Source organism: Dendrobates tinctorius, unplaced genomic scaffold, assembly GCF_039654945.1.
Source record: "Dendrobates tinctorius isolate UK_male_01 unplaced genomic scaffold, ASM3965494v1 ptg000204l, whole genome shotgun sequence".
Taxonomy (NCBI): domain Eukaryota; kingdom Metazoa; phylum Chordata; class Amphibia; order Anura; family Dendrobatidae; genus Dendrobates; species Dendrobates tinctorius.
The window spans coordinates 1,942,416-1,959,694 of record NW_027361871.1 but is presented as its reverse complement, the minus strand read 5'-3'; the positions used below and the strand labels follow the sequence as shown (position 1 = coordinate 1,959,694).

The following is a 17,279-nucleotide window of genomic DNA, read 5'->3' as shown; positions in this document are numbered from 1 at the left end:
TCTGTAAATTTGTCAGTCTTTTAAATGAATGCTCTTCAAAATTTACTTGGCTTCTTAAGTGTTATGACTGAGATTGAAATCTTATTCCATGTTTCTGCTCTACGTGGAATGGAACTCAAGCTCAATATTGTTTTGCTGCGCTAACCAGTTGAATGTTCGATTGGTGCTTCAATCTTCCTTGGATTTCAAATGCATGCCATCTTCTGGTGCTGTGGCTTAGTTTGTTAAAGCGCCTGTCTAGTAAACAGGAGATCCTGAGTTTGAATCTCAGCAGTGCCTTGTTTTCATCTCCTCACAAAGAAGCTTCCTATCTTAAAAATAGATGTTTCACTTGCGACTGATAGTGCAATTATGAGATTAAAAATCTCTTCTATCTAAGAGATATAAAGGAAGAAAGATGGCTTCAAGCATGACAATGTAAAACCAGTTGATTTAGTTTTGAAATGCCTCCTTTCTATGCATCTCTAATCCGTTTATCCAATGTATCTCACCTTTATGTCCTTTGGCTTAGTTGGTCAAAGAGCCTGTTTAGTAAACAGAAAATCTTGAATTTGAATGCCAGCAGTGCTATTCTTTCTTTATGTCAGTTTGGGGCTTCTTAACTCTCTATGCAGGCTTTCTAATGTATCACACCTGTTTGTCCATTGTCTTAGTTGGTCAAAGAGCCTGTTTAGTAAACAGAAAATCTTGAATTTGAATGCCAGCAGTCCTCTTCCTTCTTTATCTCAGTTTAGGGCTGTTTAACTCTCTAAGCAGGCTTTCTAATGTATCACACCTGTTTGTCCTTTGTCTTAGTTGGTCAAAGAGCCTATTTAGTAAATGGAAAATCTTGAATTTGAATGCCAGCAGTCCTTTTCCTTCTTTATCTCAGTTTAGGGCTGTTTAACTCTCTAAGCAGGCTTTTTAATGTTTCGCACCTGTTTGTCCTTTGGCTTAGTTGGTCAAAGAGCCTATTTAGTAAAAGGAAAATCTTGATTTTGAATGTCAGCAGTGCTTTCTATTCTTCATCTCATTTTGTGGGTTTTTACCCCAAAAAGAGGACTTTTACTCTTGTTTGTCATCAAATATTAATTTCCCACAGCCCTAATATAGTGCAATTGAGAAAAAAAATTCTCTGCTGTTGAAACACTTTAAAAGGAATTAGAGGATATAATTTTCTTTACAGAATATAGGATGGCATCAAGCTTTACAAATTAAAACCAGTGGATTTACAGATCTGACTCTGCAAAGTTTGATAGCAGCACAGGAGTATTGTAAACTTTCATGCATGAAGTGTCCACCGCTTGGGTTAAAAATGAAAACCAAACCATTCAACATGAAAGAAGAAGCAGATTAATCCGACGAGGATGGGATTCGAACCCATGCATGCAGAGCACAATGGATTAGCAGTCCATCGCCTTAACCACTCGGCCACCTCGTCTACATAGCGCCCGTGCGTTTAGGTGGGAAGATGTTGAGACGGTTTTTACCAGTCAGTGTTTTTTCACTGAAGATTGTATGTTGGCTTTTTTCAGAGTTGCCTTATCTCGTCAACTACAGTGCCTGTTGTTTGAAGTTAGCTTGGGGAAAACTCTATCAGAAATGAACCAGTGCTGAGGTTTTTAATATCAATTAGTCATAATTTTTCCTCCTTTTGGTTTTGCCATGGCATTTCTTCAATCTGTCTATTCTGTGTCATAACTTGGAAGCAAAACAAGTCCCAAATTTCAGCTGTGCTAAAAGATGGCTCATTCAATTGCAAAACTTCAAAGCCTTTGTCCTCGATACAGCTTCTGTAAATTTGTCAGTCTTTTAAATGAATGCTCTTCAAAATTTACTTGGCTTCTTAAGTGTTATGACTGAGATTGAAATCTTATTCCATGTTTCTGCTCTACGTGGAATGGAACTCAAGCTCAATATTGTTTTGCTGCGCTAACCAGTTGAATGTTTGATTGGTGCTTCAATCTTCCTTGGTTTTCAAATGCATGCCATCTTCTGGTGCTGTGGCTTAGTAAGCGCCTGTCTAGTAAACAGGAGATCCTGAGTTCGAATCTCAGCAGTGCCTTCTTTTCGTCTCCTCACAAAGAAGCTTCCTATCTTAAAAATAGGTGTTTCACTTGCGACTGATAGTGGAATTATGAGATTAAAAATCTCTTCTATCTAAGAGATATAAAGGAAGAAAGATGGCTTCAAGCATGACAATGTAAAACCAGTTGATTTAGTTTTGAAATGCCTCCTTTCTATGCATCTCTAATCCTTTTATTCAATGTATCTCACCTTTATGTCCTTTGGCTTAGTTGGTCAAAGAGCCTGTTTAGCAAACAGAAAATCTTGAATTTGAATGCCAGCAGTGCTATTCTTTCTTTATGTCAGTTTGGGGCTTCTTAACTCTCTAAGCAGGCTTTCTAATGTATCACACCTGTTTGTCCTTTGTCTTAGTTGGTCAAAGAGCCTGTTTAGTAAACAGAAAATCTTGAATTTGAATGCCAGCAGTCCTCTTCCTTTTTTATCTCAGTTTAGGGCTGTTTAACTCTCTAAGCAGGCTTTCTAATGTATCACACCTGTTTGTCCTTTGTCTTAGTTGGTCAAAGAGCCTATTTAGTAAATGGAAAATCTTGAATTTGAATGCCAGCAGTCCTTTTCCTTCTTTATCTCAGTTTAGGGCTGTTTAACTCTCTAAGCAGGCTTTTTAATGTTTCGCACCTGTTTGTCCTTTGGCTTAGTTGGTCAAAGAGCCTATTTAGTAAAAGGAAAATCTTGATTTTGAATGTCAGCAGTGCTTTCTATTCTTCATCTCATTTTGTGGGTTTTTACCCCAAAAAGAGGACTTTTACTCTTGTTTGTCATCAAATATTAATTTCCCACAGCCCTAATATAGTGCAATTGAGAAAAAAAATTCTCTGCTGTTGAAACACTTTAAAAGGAATTAGAGGATATAATTTTCTTTACAGAATATAGGATGGCATCAAGCTTTACCAATTAAAACCAGTGGATTTACAGGTCTGACTCTGCAAAGTTTGATAGCAGCACAGGAGTATTGTAAACTTTCATGCTTGAAGGGTTCCACTGCTTGGGTTAAAAATGAAAACCAAACCATTCAACATGAAAGAAGAAGTAGATTAATCCGACGATGATGGGATTCGAACCCATGCATGCAGAGCACAATGGATTAGCAGTCCATCGCCTTAACCACTCGGCCACCTCGTCTACATAGCACCCGTGCGTTTAGGTGGGAAGATGTTGAGAGGGTTTTTACCAGTCAGTGTTTTTTCACTGAAGATTGTATGTTGGCTTTTGTCAGAGTTGCCTTATCTCGTCAACTACAGTGCCTGTTGTTTGAAGTTAGCTTGGGGAAAACTCTATCAGAAATGAACCAGTGCTGAGGTTTTTAATATCAATTAGTCATAATTTTTCCTCCTTTTGGTTTTGCCATGGCATTTCTTCAATCTGTCTATTCTGTGTCATAGCTTGGAAGCAAAACAAGTCCCAAATTTCAGCTGTGCTAAAAGATGGCTCATTCAATTGCAAAACTTCAAAGCCTTTGTCCTCGATACAGCTTCTGTAAATTTGTCAGTCTTTTAAATGAATGCTCTTCAAAATTTACTTGGCTTCTTAAGTGTTATGACTGAGATTGAAATCTTATTCCATGTTTCTGCTCTACGTGGAATGGAACTCAAGCTCAATATTGTTTTGCTGCGCTAACCAGTTGAATGTTCGATTGGTGCTTCAATCTTCCTTGGATTTCAAATGCATGCCATCTTCTGGTGCTGTGGCTTAATTTGTTAAAGCGCCTGTCTAGTAAACAGGAGGTCCTGAGTTTGAATCTCAGCAGTGCCTTGTTTTCATCTCCTCACAAAGAAGCTTCCTATCTTAAAAATAGGTGTTTCACTTGCGACTGATAGTGCAATTATGAGATTAAAAATCTCTTCTATCTAAGAGATATAAAGGAAGAAAGATGGCTTCAAGCATGACAATGTAAAACCAGTTGATTTAGTTTTGAAATGCCTCCTTTCTATGCATCTCTAATCCGTTTATCCAATGTATCTCACCTTTATGTCCTTTGGCTTAGTTGGTCAAAGAGCCTGTTTAGTAAACAGAAAATCTTGAATTTGAATGCCAGCAGTGCTATTCTTTCTTTATGTCAGTTTGGGGCTTCTTAACTCTCTATGCAGGCTTTCTAATGTATCACACCTGTTTGTCCTTTGTCTTAGTTGGTCAAAGAGCCTGTTTAGTAAACAGAAAATCTTGAATTTGAATGCCAGCAGTCCTCTTCCTTTTTTATCTCAGTTTAGGGCTGTTTAACTCTCTAAGCAGGCTTTCTAATGTATCACACCTGTTTGTCCTTTGTCTTAGTTGGTCAAAGAGCCTATTTAGTAAATGGAAAATCTTGAATTTGAATGCCAGCAGTCCTTTTCCTTCTTTATCTCAGTTTAGGGCTGTTTAACTCTCTAAGCAGGCTTTTTAATGTTTCGCACCTGTTTGTCCTTTGGCTTAGTTGGTCAAAGAGCCTATTTAGTAAAAGGAAAATCTTGATTTTGAATGTCAGCAGTGCTTTCTATTCTTCATCTCATTTTGTGGGTTTTTACCCCAAAAAGAGGACTTTTACTCTTGTTTGTCATCAAATATTAATTTCCCACAGCCCTAATATAGTGCAATTGAGAAAAAAAATTCTCTGCTGTTGAAACACTTTAAAAGGAATTAGAGGATATAATTTTCTTTACAGAATATAGGATGGCATCAAGCTTTACAAATTAAAACAAGTGGATTTACAGATCTGACTCTGCAAAGTTTGATAGCAGCACAGGAGTATTGTAAACTTTCATGCATGAAGTGTCCACCGCTTGGGTTAAAAATGAAAACCAAACCATTCAACATGAAAGAAGAAGCAGATTAATCCGACGAGGATGGGATTCGAACCCATGCATGCAGAGCACAATGGATTAGCAGTCCATCGCCTTAACCACTCGGCCACCTCGTCTACATAGCGCCCGTGCGTTTAGGTGGGAAGATGTTGAGAGGGTTTTTACCAGTCAGTGTTTTTTCACTGAAGATTGTATGTTGGCTTTTGTCAGAGTTGCCTTATCTCGTCAACTACAGTGCCTGTTGTTTGAAGTTAGCTTGGGGAAAACTCTATCAGAAATGAACCAGTGCTGAGGTTTTTAATATCAATTAGTCATAATTTTTCCTCCTTTTGGTTTTGCCATGGCATTTCTTCAATCTGTCTATTCTGTGTCATAACTTGGAAGCAAAACAAGTCCCAAATTTCAGCTGTGCTAAAAGATGGCTCATTCAATTGCAAAACTTCAAAGCCTTTGTCCTCGATACAGCTTCTGTAAATTTGTCAGTCTTTTAAATGAATGCTCTTCAAAATTTACTTGGCTTCTTAAGTGTTATGACTGAGATTGAAATCTTATTCCATGTTTCTGCTCTACGTGGAATGGAACTCAAGCTCAATATTGTTTTGCTGCGCTAACCAGTTGAATGTTTGATTGGTGCTTCAATCTTCCTTGGTTTTCAAATGCATGCCATCTTCTGGTGCTGTGGCTTAGTAAGCGCCTGTCTAGTAAACAGGAGATCCTGAGTTCGAATCTCAGCAGTGCCTTGTTTTCGTCTCCTCACAAAGAAGCTTCCTATCTTAAAAATAGGTGTTTCACTTGCGACTGATAGTGGAATTATGAGATTAAAAATCTCTTCTATCTAAGAGATATAAAGGAAGAAAGATGGCTTCAAGCATGACAATGTAAAACCAGTTGATTTAGTTTTGAAATGCCTCCTTTCTATGCATCTCTAATCCTTTTATTCAATGTATCTCACCTTTATGTCCTTTGGCTTAGTTGGTCAAAGAGCCTGTTTAGCAAACAGAAAATCTTGAATTTGAATGCCAGCAGTGCTATTCTTTCTTTATGTCAGTTTGGGGCTTCTTAACTCTCTAAGCAGGCTTTCTAATGTATCACACCTGTTTGTCCTTTGTCTTAGTTGGTCAAAGAGCCTGTTTAGTAAACAGAAAATCTTGAATTTGAATGCCAGCAGTCCTCTTCCTTTTTTATCTCAGTTTAGGGCTGTTTAACTCTCTAAGCAGGCTTTCTAATGTATCACACCTGTTTGTCCTTTGTCTTAGTTGGTCAAAGAGCCTATTTAGTAAATGGAAAATCTTGAATTTGAATGCCAGCAGTCCTTTTCCTTCTTTATCTCAGTTTAGGGCTGTTTAACTCTCTAAGCAGGCTTTTTAATGTTTCGCACCTGTTTGTCCTTTGGCTTAGTTGGTCAAAGAGCCTATTTAGTAAAAGGAAAATCTTGATTTTGAATGTCAGCAGTGCTTTCTATTCTTCATCTCATTTTGTGGGTTTTTACCCCAAAAAGAGGACTTTTACTCTTGTTTGTCATCAAATATTAATTTCCCACAGCCCTAATATAGTGCAATTGAGAAAAAAAATTCTCTGCTGTTGAAACACTTTAAAAGGAATTAGAGGATATAATTTTCTTTACAGAATATAGGATGGCATCAAGCTTTACCAATTAAAACCAGTGGATTTACAGGTCTGACTCTGCAAAGTTTGATAGCAGCACAGGAGTATTGTAAACTTTCATGCTTGAAGGGTTCCACTGCTTGGGTTAAAAATGAAAACCAAACCATTCAACATGAAAGAAGAAGTAGATTAATCCGACGATGATGGGATTCGAACCCATGCATGCAGAGCACAATGGATTAGCAGTCCATCGCCTTAACCACTCGGCCACCTCGTCTACATAGCACCCGTGCGTTTAGGTGGGAAGATGTTGAGAGGGTTTTTACCAGTCAGTGTTTTTTCACTGAAGATTGTATGTTGGCTTTTGTCAGAGTTGCCTTATCTCGTCAACTACAGTGCCTGTTGTTTGAAGTTAGCTTGGGGAAAACTCTATCAGAAATGAACCAGTGCTGAGGTTTTTAATATCAATTAGTCATAATTTTTCCTCCTTTTGGTTTTGCCATGGCATTTCTTCAATCTGTCTATTCTGTGTCATAGCTTGGAAGCAAAACAAGTCCCAAATTTCAGCTGTGCTAAAAGATGGCTCATTCAATTGCAAAACTTCAAAGCCTTTGTCCTCGATACAGCTTCTGTAAATTTGTCAGTCTTTTAAATGAATGCTCTTCAAAATTTACTTGGCTTCTTAAGTGTTATGACTGAGATTGAAATCTTATTCCATGTTTCTGCTCTACGTGGAATGGAACTCAAGCTCAATATTGTTTTGCTGCGCTAACCAGTTGAATGTTCGATTGGTGCTTCAATCTTCCTTGGATTTCAAATGCATGCCATCTTCTGGTGCTGTGGCTTAATTTGTTAAAGCGCCTGTCTAGTAAACAGGAGGTCCTGAGTTTGAATCTCAGCAGTGCCTTGTTTTCATCTCCTCACAAAGAAGCTTCCTATCTTAAAAATAGGTGTTTCACTTGCGACTGATAGTGCAATTATGAGATTAAAAATCTCTTCTATCTAAGAGATATAAAGGAAGAAAGATGGCTTCAAGCATGACAATGTAAAACCAGTTGATTTAGTTTTGAAATGCCTCCTTTCTATGCATCTCTAATCCGTTTATCCAATGTATCTCACCTTTATGTCCTTTGGCTTAGTTGGTCAAAGAGCCTGTTTAGTAAACAGAAAATCTTGAATTTGAATGCCAGCAGTGCTATTCTTTCTTTATGTCAGTTTGGGGCTTCTTAACTCTCTATGCAGGCTTTCTAATGTATCACACCTGTTTGTCCTTTGTCTTAGTTGGTCAAAGAGCCTGTTTAGTAAACAGAAAATCTTGAATTTGAATGCCAGCAGTCCTCTTCCTTTTTTATCTCAGTTTAGGGCTGTTTAACTCTCTAAGCAGGCTTTCTAATGTATCACACCTGTTTGTCCTTTGTCTTAGTTGGTCAAAGAGCCTATTTAGTAAATGGAAAATCTTGAATTTGAATGCCAGCAGTCCTTTTCCTTCTTTATCTCAGTTTAGGGCTGTTTAACTCTCTAAGCAGGCTTTTTAATGTTTCGCACCTGTTTGTCCTTTGGCTTAGTTGGTCAAAGAGCCTATTTAGTAAAAGGAAAATCTTGATTTTGAATGTCAGCAGTGCTTTCTATTCTTCATCTCATTTTGTGGGTTTTTACCCCAAAAAGAGGACTTTTACTCTTGTTTGTCATCAAATATTAATTTCCCACAGCCCTAATATAGTGCAATTGAGAAAAAAAATTCTCTGCTGTTGAAACACTTTAAAAGGAATTAGAGGATATAATTTTCTTTACAGAATATAGGATGGCATCAAGCTTTACAAATTAAAACAAGTGGATTTACAGATCTGACTCTGCAAAGTTTGATAGCAGCACAGGAGTATTGTAAACTTTCATGCATGAAGTGTCCACCGCTTGGGTTAAAAATGAAAACCAAACCATTCAACATGAAAGAAGAAGCAGATTAATCCGACGAGGATGGGATTCGAACCCATGCATGCAGAGCACAATGGATTAGCAGTCCATCGCCTTAACCACTCGGCCACCTCGTCTACATAGCGCCCGTGCGTTTAGGTGGGAAGATGTTGAGAGGGTTTTTACCAGTCAGTGTTTTTTCACTGAAGATTGTATGTTGGCTTTTGTCAGAGTTGCCTTATCTCGTCAACTACAGTGCCTGTTGTTTGAAGTTAGCTTGGGGAAAACTCTATCAGAAATGAACCAGTGCTGAGGTTTTTAATATCAATTAGTCATAATTTTTCCTCCTTTTGGTTTTGCCATGGCATTTCTTCAATCTGTCTATTCTGTGTCATAACTTGGAAGCAAAACAAGTCCCAAATTTCAGCTGTGCTAAAAGATGGCTCATTCAATTGCAAAACTTCAAAGCCTTTGTCCTCGATACAGCTTCTGTAAATTTGTCAGTCTTTTAAATGAATGCTCTTCAAAATTTACTTGGCTTCTTAAGTGTTATGACTGAGATTGAAATCTTATTCCATGTTTCTGCTCTACGTGGAATGGAACTCAAGCTCAATATTGTTTTGCTGCGCTAACCAGTTGAATGTTTGATTGGTGCTTCAATCTTCCTTGGTTTTCAAATGCATGCCATCTTCTGGTGCTGTGGCTTAGTTGGTTAAAGCGCCTGTCTAGTAAACAGGAGATCCTGAGTTCGAATCTCAGCAGTGCCTTGTTTTCGTCTCCTCACAAAGAAGCTTCCTATCTTAAAAATAGGTGTTTCACTTGCGACTGATAGTGGAATTATGAGATTAAAAATCTCTTCTATCTAAGAGATATAAAGGAAGAAAGATGGCTTCAAGCATGACAATGTAAAACCAGTTGATTTAGTTTTGAAATGCCTCCTTTCTATGCATCTCTAATCCGTTTATTCAATGTATCTCACCTTTATGTCCTTTGGCTTAGTTGGTCAAAGAGCCTGTTTAGCAAACAGAAAATCTTGAATTTGAATGCCAGCAGTGCTATTCTTTCTTTATGTCAGTTTGGGGCTTCTTAACTCTCTAAGCAGGCTTTCTAATGTATCACACCTGTTTGTCCTTTGTCTTAGTTGGTCAAAGAGCCTGTTTAGTAAACAGAAAATCTTGAATTTGAATGCCAGCAGTCCTCTTCCTTTTTTATCTCAGTTTAGGGCTGTTTAACTCTCTAAGCAGGCTTTCTAATGTATCACACCTGTTTGTCCTTTGTCTTAGTTGGTCAAAGAGCCTATTTAGTAAATGGAAAATCTTGAATTTGAATGCCAGCAGTCCTTTTCCTTCTTTATCTCAGTTTAGGGCTGTTTAACTCTCTAAGCAGGCTTTTTAATGTTTCGCACCTGTTTGTCCTTTGGCTTAGTTGGTCAAAGAGCCTATTTAGTAAAAGGAAAATCTTGATTTTGAATGTCAGCAGTGCTTTCTATTCTTCATCTCATTTTGTGGGTTTTTACCCCAAAAAGAGGACTTTTACTCTTGTTTGTCATCAAATATTAATTTCCCACAGCCCTAATATAGTGCAATTGAGAAAAAAAATTCTCTGCTGTTGAAACACTTTAAAAGGAATTAGAGGATATAATTTTCTTTACAGAATATAGGATGGCATCAAGCTTTACCAATTAAAACAAGTGGATTTACAGGTCTGACTCTGCAAAGTTTGATAGCAGCACAGGAGTATTGTAAACTTTCATGCTTGAAGGGTTCCACTGCTTGGGTTAAAAATGAAAACCAAACCATTCAACATGAAAGAAGAAGCAGATTAATCCGACGAGGATGGGATTCGAACCCATGCATGCAGAGCACAATGGATTAGCAGTCCATCGCCTTAACCACTCGGCCACCTCGTCTACATAACGCCTGTGCGTTTAGGTGGGAAGATGTTGAGAGGGTTTTTACCAGTCAGTGTTTTTTCACTGAAGATTGTATGTTGGCTTTTGTCAGAGTTGCCTTATCTCGTCAACTACAGTGCCTGTTGTTTGAAGTTAGCTTGGGGAAAACTCTATCAGAAATGAACCAGTGCTGAGGTTTTTAATATCAATTAGTCATAATTTTTCCTCCTTTTGGTTTTGCCATGGCATTTCTTCAATCTGTCTATTCTGTGTCATAACTTGGTAGCAAAACAAGTCCCAAATTTCAGCTGTGCTAAAAGATGGCTCATTCAATTGCAAAACTTCAAAGCCTTTGTCCTCGATACAGCTTCTGTAAATTTGTCAGTCTTTTAAATGAATGCTCTTCAAAATTTACTTGGCTTCTTAAGTGTTATGACTGAGATTGAAATCTTATTCCATGTTTCTGCTCTACGTGGAATGGAACTCAAGCTCAATATTGTTTTGCTGCGCTAACCAGTTGAATGTTCGATTGGTGCTTCAATCTTCCTTGGATTTCAAATGCATGCCATCTTCTGGTGCTGTGGCTTAGTTGGTTAAAGCGCCTGTCTAGTAAACAGGAGATCCTGAGTTCGAATCTCAGCAATGCCTTGTTTTCGTCTCCTCACAAAGAAGCTTCCTGTCTTATAAATAGGTGTTTCACTTGCGACTGATAGTGGAATTATGAGATTGAAAATCTCTTCTATCTAAGAGATATAAAGGAAGAAAGATGGCTTCAAGCATGACAATGTAAAACCAGTTGATTTAGTTTTGAAATGCCTCCTTTCTATGCATCTCTAATCCGTTTATTCAATGTATCTCACCTTTATGTCCTTTGGCTTAGTTGGTCAAAGAGCCTGTTTAGTAAACAGAAAATCTTGAATTTGAATGCCAGCAGTGCTATTCTTTCTTTATGTCAGTTTGGGGCTTCTTAACTCTCTAAGCAGGCTTTCTAATGTATCACACCTGTTTGTCCTTTGTCTTAGTTGGTCAAAGAGCCTATTTAGTAAATGGAAAATCTTGAATTTGAATGCCAGCAGTCCTTTTCCTTCTTTATCTCAGTTTAGGGCTGTTTAACTCTCTAAGCAGGCTTTTTAATGTTTCGCACCTGTTTGTCCTTTGGCTTAGTTGGTCAAAGAGCCTATTTAGTAAAAGGAAAATCTTGATTTTGAATGTCAGCAGTGCTTTCTATTCTTCATCTCATTTTGTGTGTTTTTACCCCAAAAAGAGGACTTTTACTCTTGTTTGTCATCAAATATTAATTTCCCACAGCCCTAATATAGTGCAATTGAGAAAAAAAATTCTCTGCTGTTGAAACACTTTAAAAGGAATTAGAGGATATAATTTTATTTACAGAATATAGGATGGCATCAAGCTTTACAAATTAAAACCAGTGGATTTACAGATCTGACTCTGCAAAGTTTGATAGCAGCACAGGAGTATTGTAAACTTTCATGCATGAAGTGTCCACCGCTTGGGTTAAAAATGAAAACCAAACAATTCAACATGAAAGAAGAAGCAGATTAATCCAACGAGGATGGGAATCGAACCCATGCATGCAGAGCACAATGGATTAGCAGTCCATCGCCTTAACCACTCGTCCACCTCGTCTACAAAGCGCCCGTGCGTTTAGGTGGGAAGATGTTGAGAGGGTTTTTACCAGTCAGTGTTTTTTCACTGAAGATTGTATGTTGGCTTTTGTCAGAGTTGCCTTATCTCGTCAACTACAGTGACTGTTGTTTGAAGTTAGCTTGGGGAAAACTCTATCAGAAATGAACCAGTGCTGAGGTTTTTAATATCAATTAGTCATAATTTTTCCTCCTTTTGGTTTTGCCATGGCATTTCTTCAATCTGTCTATTCTGTGTCATAACTTGGAAGCAAAACAAGTCCCAAATTTCAGCTGTGCTAAAAGATGGCTCATTCAATTGCAAACCTTCAAAGCCTTTGTCCTCGATACAGCTTCTGTAAATTTGTCAGTCTTTTAAATGAATGCTCTTCAAAATTTACTTGGCTTCTTAAGTGTTATGACTGAGATTGAAATCTTATTCCATGTTTCTGCTCTACGTGGAATGGAACTCAAGCTCAATATTGTTTTGCTGCGCTAACCAGTTGAATGTTCGATTGGTGCTTCAATCTTCCTTGGATTTCAAATGCATGCCATCTTCTGGTGCTGTGGCTTAGTTGGTTAAAGCGCCTGTCTAGTAAACAGGAGATCCTGAGTTCGAATCTCAGCAGTGCCTTGTTTTCGTCTCCTCACAAAGAAGCTTCCTATCTTAAAAATAGGTCTTTCACTTGCGACTGATAGTGGAATTATGAGATTAAAAATCTCTTCTATAAAGGAAGAAAGATGGCTTCAAGCATGACAATGTAAAACCAGTTGATTTAGTTTTGAAATGCCTCCTTTCTATGCATCTCTAATCCGTTTATCCAATGTATCTCACCTTTATGTCCTTTGGCTTAGTTGGTCAAAGAGCCTGTTTAGTAAACAGAAAATCTTGAATTTGAATGCCAGCAGTGCTATTCTTTCTTTATGTCAGTTTGGGGCTTCTTAACTCTCTAAGCAGGCTTTCTAATGTATCACACCTGTTTGTCCTTTGTCTTAGTTGGTCAAAGAGCCTGTTTAGTAAACAGAAAATCTTGAATTTGAATGCCAGCAGTCCTCTTCCTTCTTTATCTCAGTTTAGGGCTGTTTAACTCTCTAAGCAGGCTTTCTAATGTATCACACCTGTTTGTCCTTTGTCTTAGTTGGTCAAAGAGCCTATTTAGTAAATGGAAAATCTTGAATTTGAATGCCAGCAGTCCTTTTCCTTCTTTATCTCAGTTTAGGGCTGTTTAACTCTCTAAGCAGGCTTTTTAATGTTTCGCACCTGTTTGTCCTTTGGCTTAGTTGGTCAAAGAGCCTATTTAGTAAAAGGAAAATCTTGATTTTGAATGTCAGCAGTGCTTTCTATTCTTCATCTTATTTTGTGGGTTTTTACCCCAAAAAGAGGACTTTTACTCTTGTTTGTCATCAAATATTAATTTCCCACAGCCCTAATATAGTGCAATTGAGAAAAAAAATTCTCTGCTGTTGAAACACTTTAAAAGGAATTAGAGGATATAATTTTCTTTACAGAATATAGAATGGCATCAAGCTTTACCAATTAAAAACAGTGGATTTACAGGTCTGACTCTGCAAAGTTTGATAGCAGCACAGGAGTATTGTAAACTTTCATGCTTGAAGTGTCCACTGCTTGGGTTAAAAATGAAAACCAAACCATTCAACATGAAAGAAGAAGCAGATTAATCCAATGAGGATGGGATTCAAACCCATGCATGCAGAGCACAATGGATTAGCAGTCCATCGCCTTAACCACTCGGCCACCTCGTCTACATAGCACCCGTGCGTTTAGGTGGGAAGATGTTGAGAGGGTTTTTACCAGTCAGTGTTTTTTCACTGAAGATTGTATGTTGGCTTTTGTCAGAGTTGCCTTATCTCGTCAACTACAGTGCCTGTTGTTTGAAGTTAGCTTGGGGAAAACTCTATCAGAAATGAACCAGTGCTGAGGTTTTTAATATCAATTAGTCATAATTTTTCCTCCTTTTGGTTTTGCCATGGCATTTCTTCAATCTGTCTATTCTGTGTCATAGCTTGGAAGCAAAACAAGTCCCAAATTTCAGCTGTGCTAAAAGATGGCTCATTCAATTGCAAAACTTCAAAGCCTTTGTCCTCGATACAGCTTCTGTAAATTTGTCAGTCTTTTAAATGAATGCTCTTCAAAATTTACTTGGCTTCTTAAGTGTTATGACTGAGATTGAAATCTTATTCCATGTTTCTGCTCTACGTGGAATGGAACTCAAGCTCAATATTGTTTTGCTGCGCTAACCAGTTGAATGTTCGATTGGTGCTTCAATCTTCCTTGGATTTCAAATGCATGCCATCTTCTGGTGCTGTGGCTTAGTTTGTTAAAGCGCCTGTCTATTAAACAGGAGATCCTGAGTTTGAATCTCAGCAGTGCCTTGTTTTCATCTCCTCACAAAGAAGCTTCCTATCTTAAAAATAGGTGTTTCACTTGCGACTGATAGTGCAATTATGAGATTAAAAATCTCTTCTATCTAAGAGATATAAAGGAAGAAAGATGGCTTCAAGCATGACAATGTAAAACCAGTTGATTTAGTTTTGAAATGCCTCCTTTCTATGCATCTCTTATCCGTTTATCCAATGTATCTCACCTTTATGTCCTTTGGCTTAGTTGGTCAAAGAGCCTGTTTAGTAAACAGAAAATCTTGAATTTGAATGCCAGCAGTGCTATTCTTTCTTTATGTCAGTTTGGGGCTTCTTAACTCTCTATGCAGGCTTTCTAATGTATCACACCTGTTTGTCCATTGTCTTAGTTGGTCAAAGATCCTGTTTAGTAAACAGAAAATCTTGAATTTGAATGCCAGCAGTCCTCTTCCTTCTTTATCTCAGTTTAGGGCTGTTTAACTCTCTAAGCAGGCTTTCTAATGTATCACACCTGTTTGTCCTTTGTCTTAGTTGGTCAAAGAGCCTATTTAGTAAATGGAAAATCTTGAATTTGAATGCCAGCAGTCCTTTTCCTTCTTTATCTCAGTTTAGGGCTGTTTAACTCTCTAAGCAGGCTTTTTAATGTTTCGCACCTGTTTGTCCTTTGGCTTAGTTGGTCAAAGAGCCTATTTAGTAAAAGGAAAATCTTGATTTTGAATGTCAGCAGTGCTTTCTATTCTTCATCTCATTTTGTGGGTTTTTACCCCAAAAAGAGGACTTTTACTCTTGTTTGTCATCAAATATTAATTTCCCACAGCCCTAATATAGTGCAATTGAGAAAAAAAATTCTCTGCTGTTGAAACACTTTAAAAGGAATTAGAGGATATAATTTTCTTTACAGAATATAGGATGGCATTAAGCTTTACAAATTAAAACCAGTGGATTTACAGATCTGACTCTGCAAAGTTTGATAGCAGCACAGGAGTATTGTAAACTTTCATGCATGAAGTGTCCACCGCTTGGGTTAAAAATGAAAACCAAACCATTCAACATGAAAGAAGAAGCAGATTAATCCGACGAGGATGGGATTCGAACACATGCATGCAGAGCACAATGGATTAGCAGTCCATCGCCTTAACCACTCGGCCACCTCGTCTACATAGCGCCCGTGCGTTTAGGTGGGAAGATGTTGAGAGGGTTTTTACCAGTCAGTGTTTTTTCACTGAAGATTGTATGTTGGCTTTTGTCAGAGTTGCCTTATCTCGTCAACTACAGTGCCTGTTGTTTGAAGTTAGCTTGGGGAAAACTCTATCAGAAATGAACCAGTGCTGAGGTTTTTAATATCAATTAGTCATAATTTTTCCTCCTTTTGGTTTTGCCATGGCATTTCTTCAATCTGTCTATTCTGTGTCATAACTTGGAAGCAAAACAAGTCCCAAATTTCAGCTGTGCTAAAAGATGGCTCATTCAATTGCAAAACTTCAAAGCCTTTGTCCTCGATACAGCTTCTGTAAATTTGTCAGTCTTTTAAATGAATGCTCTTCAAAATTTACTTGGCTTCTTAAGTGTTATGACTGAGATTGAAATCTTATTCCATGTTTCTGCTCTACGTGGAATGGAACTCAAGCTCAATATTGTTTTGCTGCGCTAACCAGTCGAATGTTTGATTGGTGCTTCAATCTTCCTTGGTTTTCAAATGCATGCCATCTTCTGGTGCTGTGGCTTAGTAAGCGCCTGTCTAGTAAACAGGAGATCCTGAGTTCGAATCTCAGCAGTGCCTTGTTTTCGTCTCCTCACAAAGAAGCTTCCTATCTTAAAAATAGGTGTTTCACTTGCGACTGATAGTGGAATTATGAGATTAAAAATCTCTTCTATCTAAGAGATATAAAGGAAGAAAGATGGCTTCAAGCATGACAATGTAAAACCAGTTGATTTAGTTTTGAAATGCCTCCTTTCTATGCATCTCTAATCCGTTTATTCAATGTATCTCACCTTTATGTCCTTTGGCTTAGTTGGTCAAAGAGCCTGTTTAGCAAACAGAAAATCTTGAATTTGAATGCCAGCAGTGCTATTCTTTCTTTATGTCAGTTTGGGGCTTCTTAACTCTCTAAGCAGGCTTTCTAATGTATCACACCTGTTTGTCCTTTGTCTTAGTTGGTCAAAGAGCCTGTTTAGTAAACAGAAAATCTTGAATTTGAATGCCAGCAGTCCTCTTCCTTTTTTATCTCAGTTTAGGGCTGTTTAACTCTCTAAGCAGGCTTTCTAATGTATCACACCTGTTTGTCCTTTGTCTTAGTTGGTCAAAGAGCCTATTTAGTAAATGGAAAATCTTGAATTTGAATGCCAGCAGTCCTTTTCCTTCTTTATCTCAGTTTAGGGCTGTTTAACTCTCTAAGCAGGCTTTTTAATGTTTCGCACCTGTTTGTCCTTTGGCTTAGTTGGTCAAAGAGCCTATTTAGTAAAAGGAAAATCTTGATTTTGAATGTCAGCAGTGCTTTCTATTCTTCATCTCATTTTGTGGGTTTTTACCCCAAAAAGAGGACTTTTACTCTTGTTTGTCATCAAATATTAATTTCCCACAGCCCTAATATAGTGCAATTGAGAAAAAAAATTCTCTGCTGTTGAAACACTTTAAAAGGAATTAGAGGATATAATTTTCTTTACAGAATATAGGATGGCATCAAGCTTTACCAATTAAAAACAGTGGATTTACAGGTCTGACTCTGCAAAGTTTGATAGCAGCACAGGAGTATTGTAAACTTTCATGCTTGAAGGGTTCCACTGCTTGGGTTAAAAATGAAAACCAAACCATTCAACATGAAAGAAGAAGCAGATTAATCCGACGAGGATGGGATTCGAACCCATGCATGCAGAGCACAATGGATTAGCAGTCCATCTCCTTAACCACTCGGCCACCTCGTCTACATAGCACCCGTGCGTTTAGGTGGGAAGATGTTGAGAGGGTTTTTACCAGTCAGTGTTTTTTCACTGAAGATTGTATGTTGGCTT

At 37.9% G+C, this 17,279-nt stretch overlaps 7 non-coding genes across 7 annotated transcripts; 3 read left to right on the top strand and 4 right to left on the bottom strand.

Annotated features, from left to right (window-relative positions):
- Positions 1 to 1,338: 1,338 nt before the first annotated feature.
- Positions 1,339 to 1,420, bottom strand: TRNAS-GCU (transfer RNA serine (anticodon GCU)). Its single transcript has one exon. It is a non-coding gene; the product is annotated as a tRNA-Ser (tRNA).
- Positions 1,421 to 4,875: 3,455 nt separating this feature from the next.
- Positions 4,876 to 4,957, bottom strand: TRNAS-GCU (transfer RNA serine (anticodon GCU)). The gene has a single exon. It is a non-coding gene; the product is annotated as a tRNA-Ser (tRNA).
- Positions 4,958 to 8,412: 3,455 nt separating this feature from the next.
- On the bottom strand, positions 8,413 to 8,494 carry TRNAS-GCU (transfer RNA serine (anticodon GCU)). The gene has a single exon. It is a non-coding gene; the product is annotated as a tRNA-Ser (tRNA).
- A 556-nt stretch (positions 8,495 to 9,050) lies between these two features.
- Positions 9,051 to 9,124, top strand: TRNAT-AGU (transfer RNA threonine (anticodon AGU)). Its single transcript has one exon. It is a non-coding gene; the product is annotated as a tRNA-Thr (tRNA).
- A 1,060-nt stretch (positions 9,125 to 10,184) lies between these two features.
- On the bottom strand, positions 10,185 to 10,266 carry TRNAS-GCU (transfer RNA serine (anticodon GCU)). Its single transcript has one exon. It is a non-coding gene; the product is annotated as a tRNA-Ser (tRNA).
- Positions 10,267 to 12,451: 2,185 nt separating this feature from the next.
- TRNAT-AGU (transfer RNA threonine (anticodon AGU)) lies at positions 12,452 to 12,525 on the top strand. The gene has a single exon. It is a non-coding gene; the product is annotated as a tRNA-Thr (tRNA).
- A 1,686-nt stretch (positions 12,526 to 14,211) lies between these two features.
- Positions 14,212 to 14,285, top strand: TRNAN-AUU (transfer RNA asparagine (anticodon AUU)). Its single transcript has one exon. It is a non-coding gene; the product is annotated as a tRNA-Asn (tRNA).
- Positions 14,286 to 17,279: the final 2,994 nt, after the last annotated feature.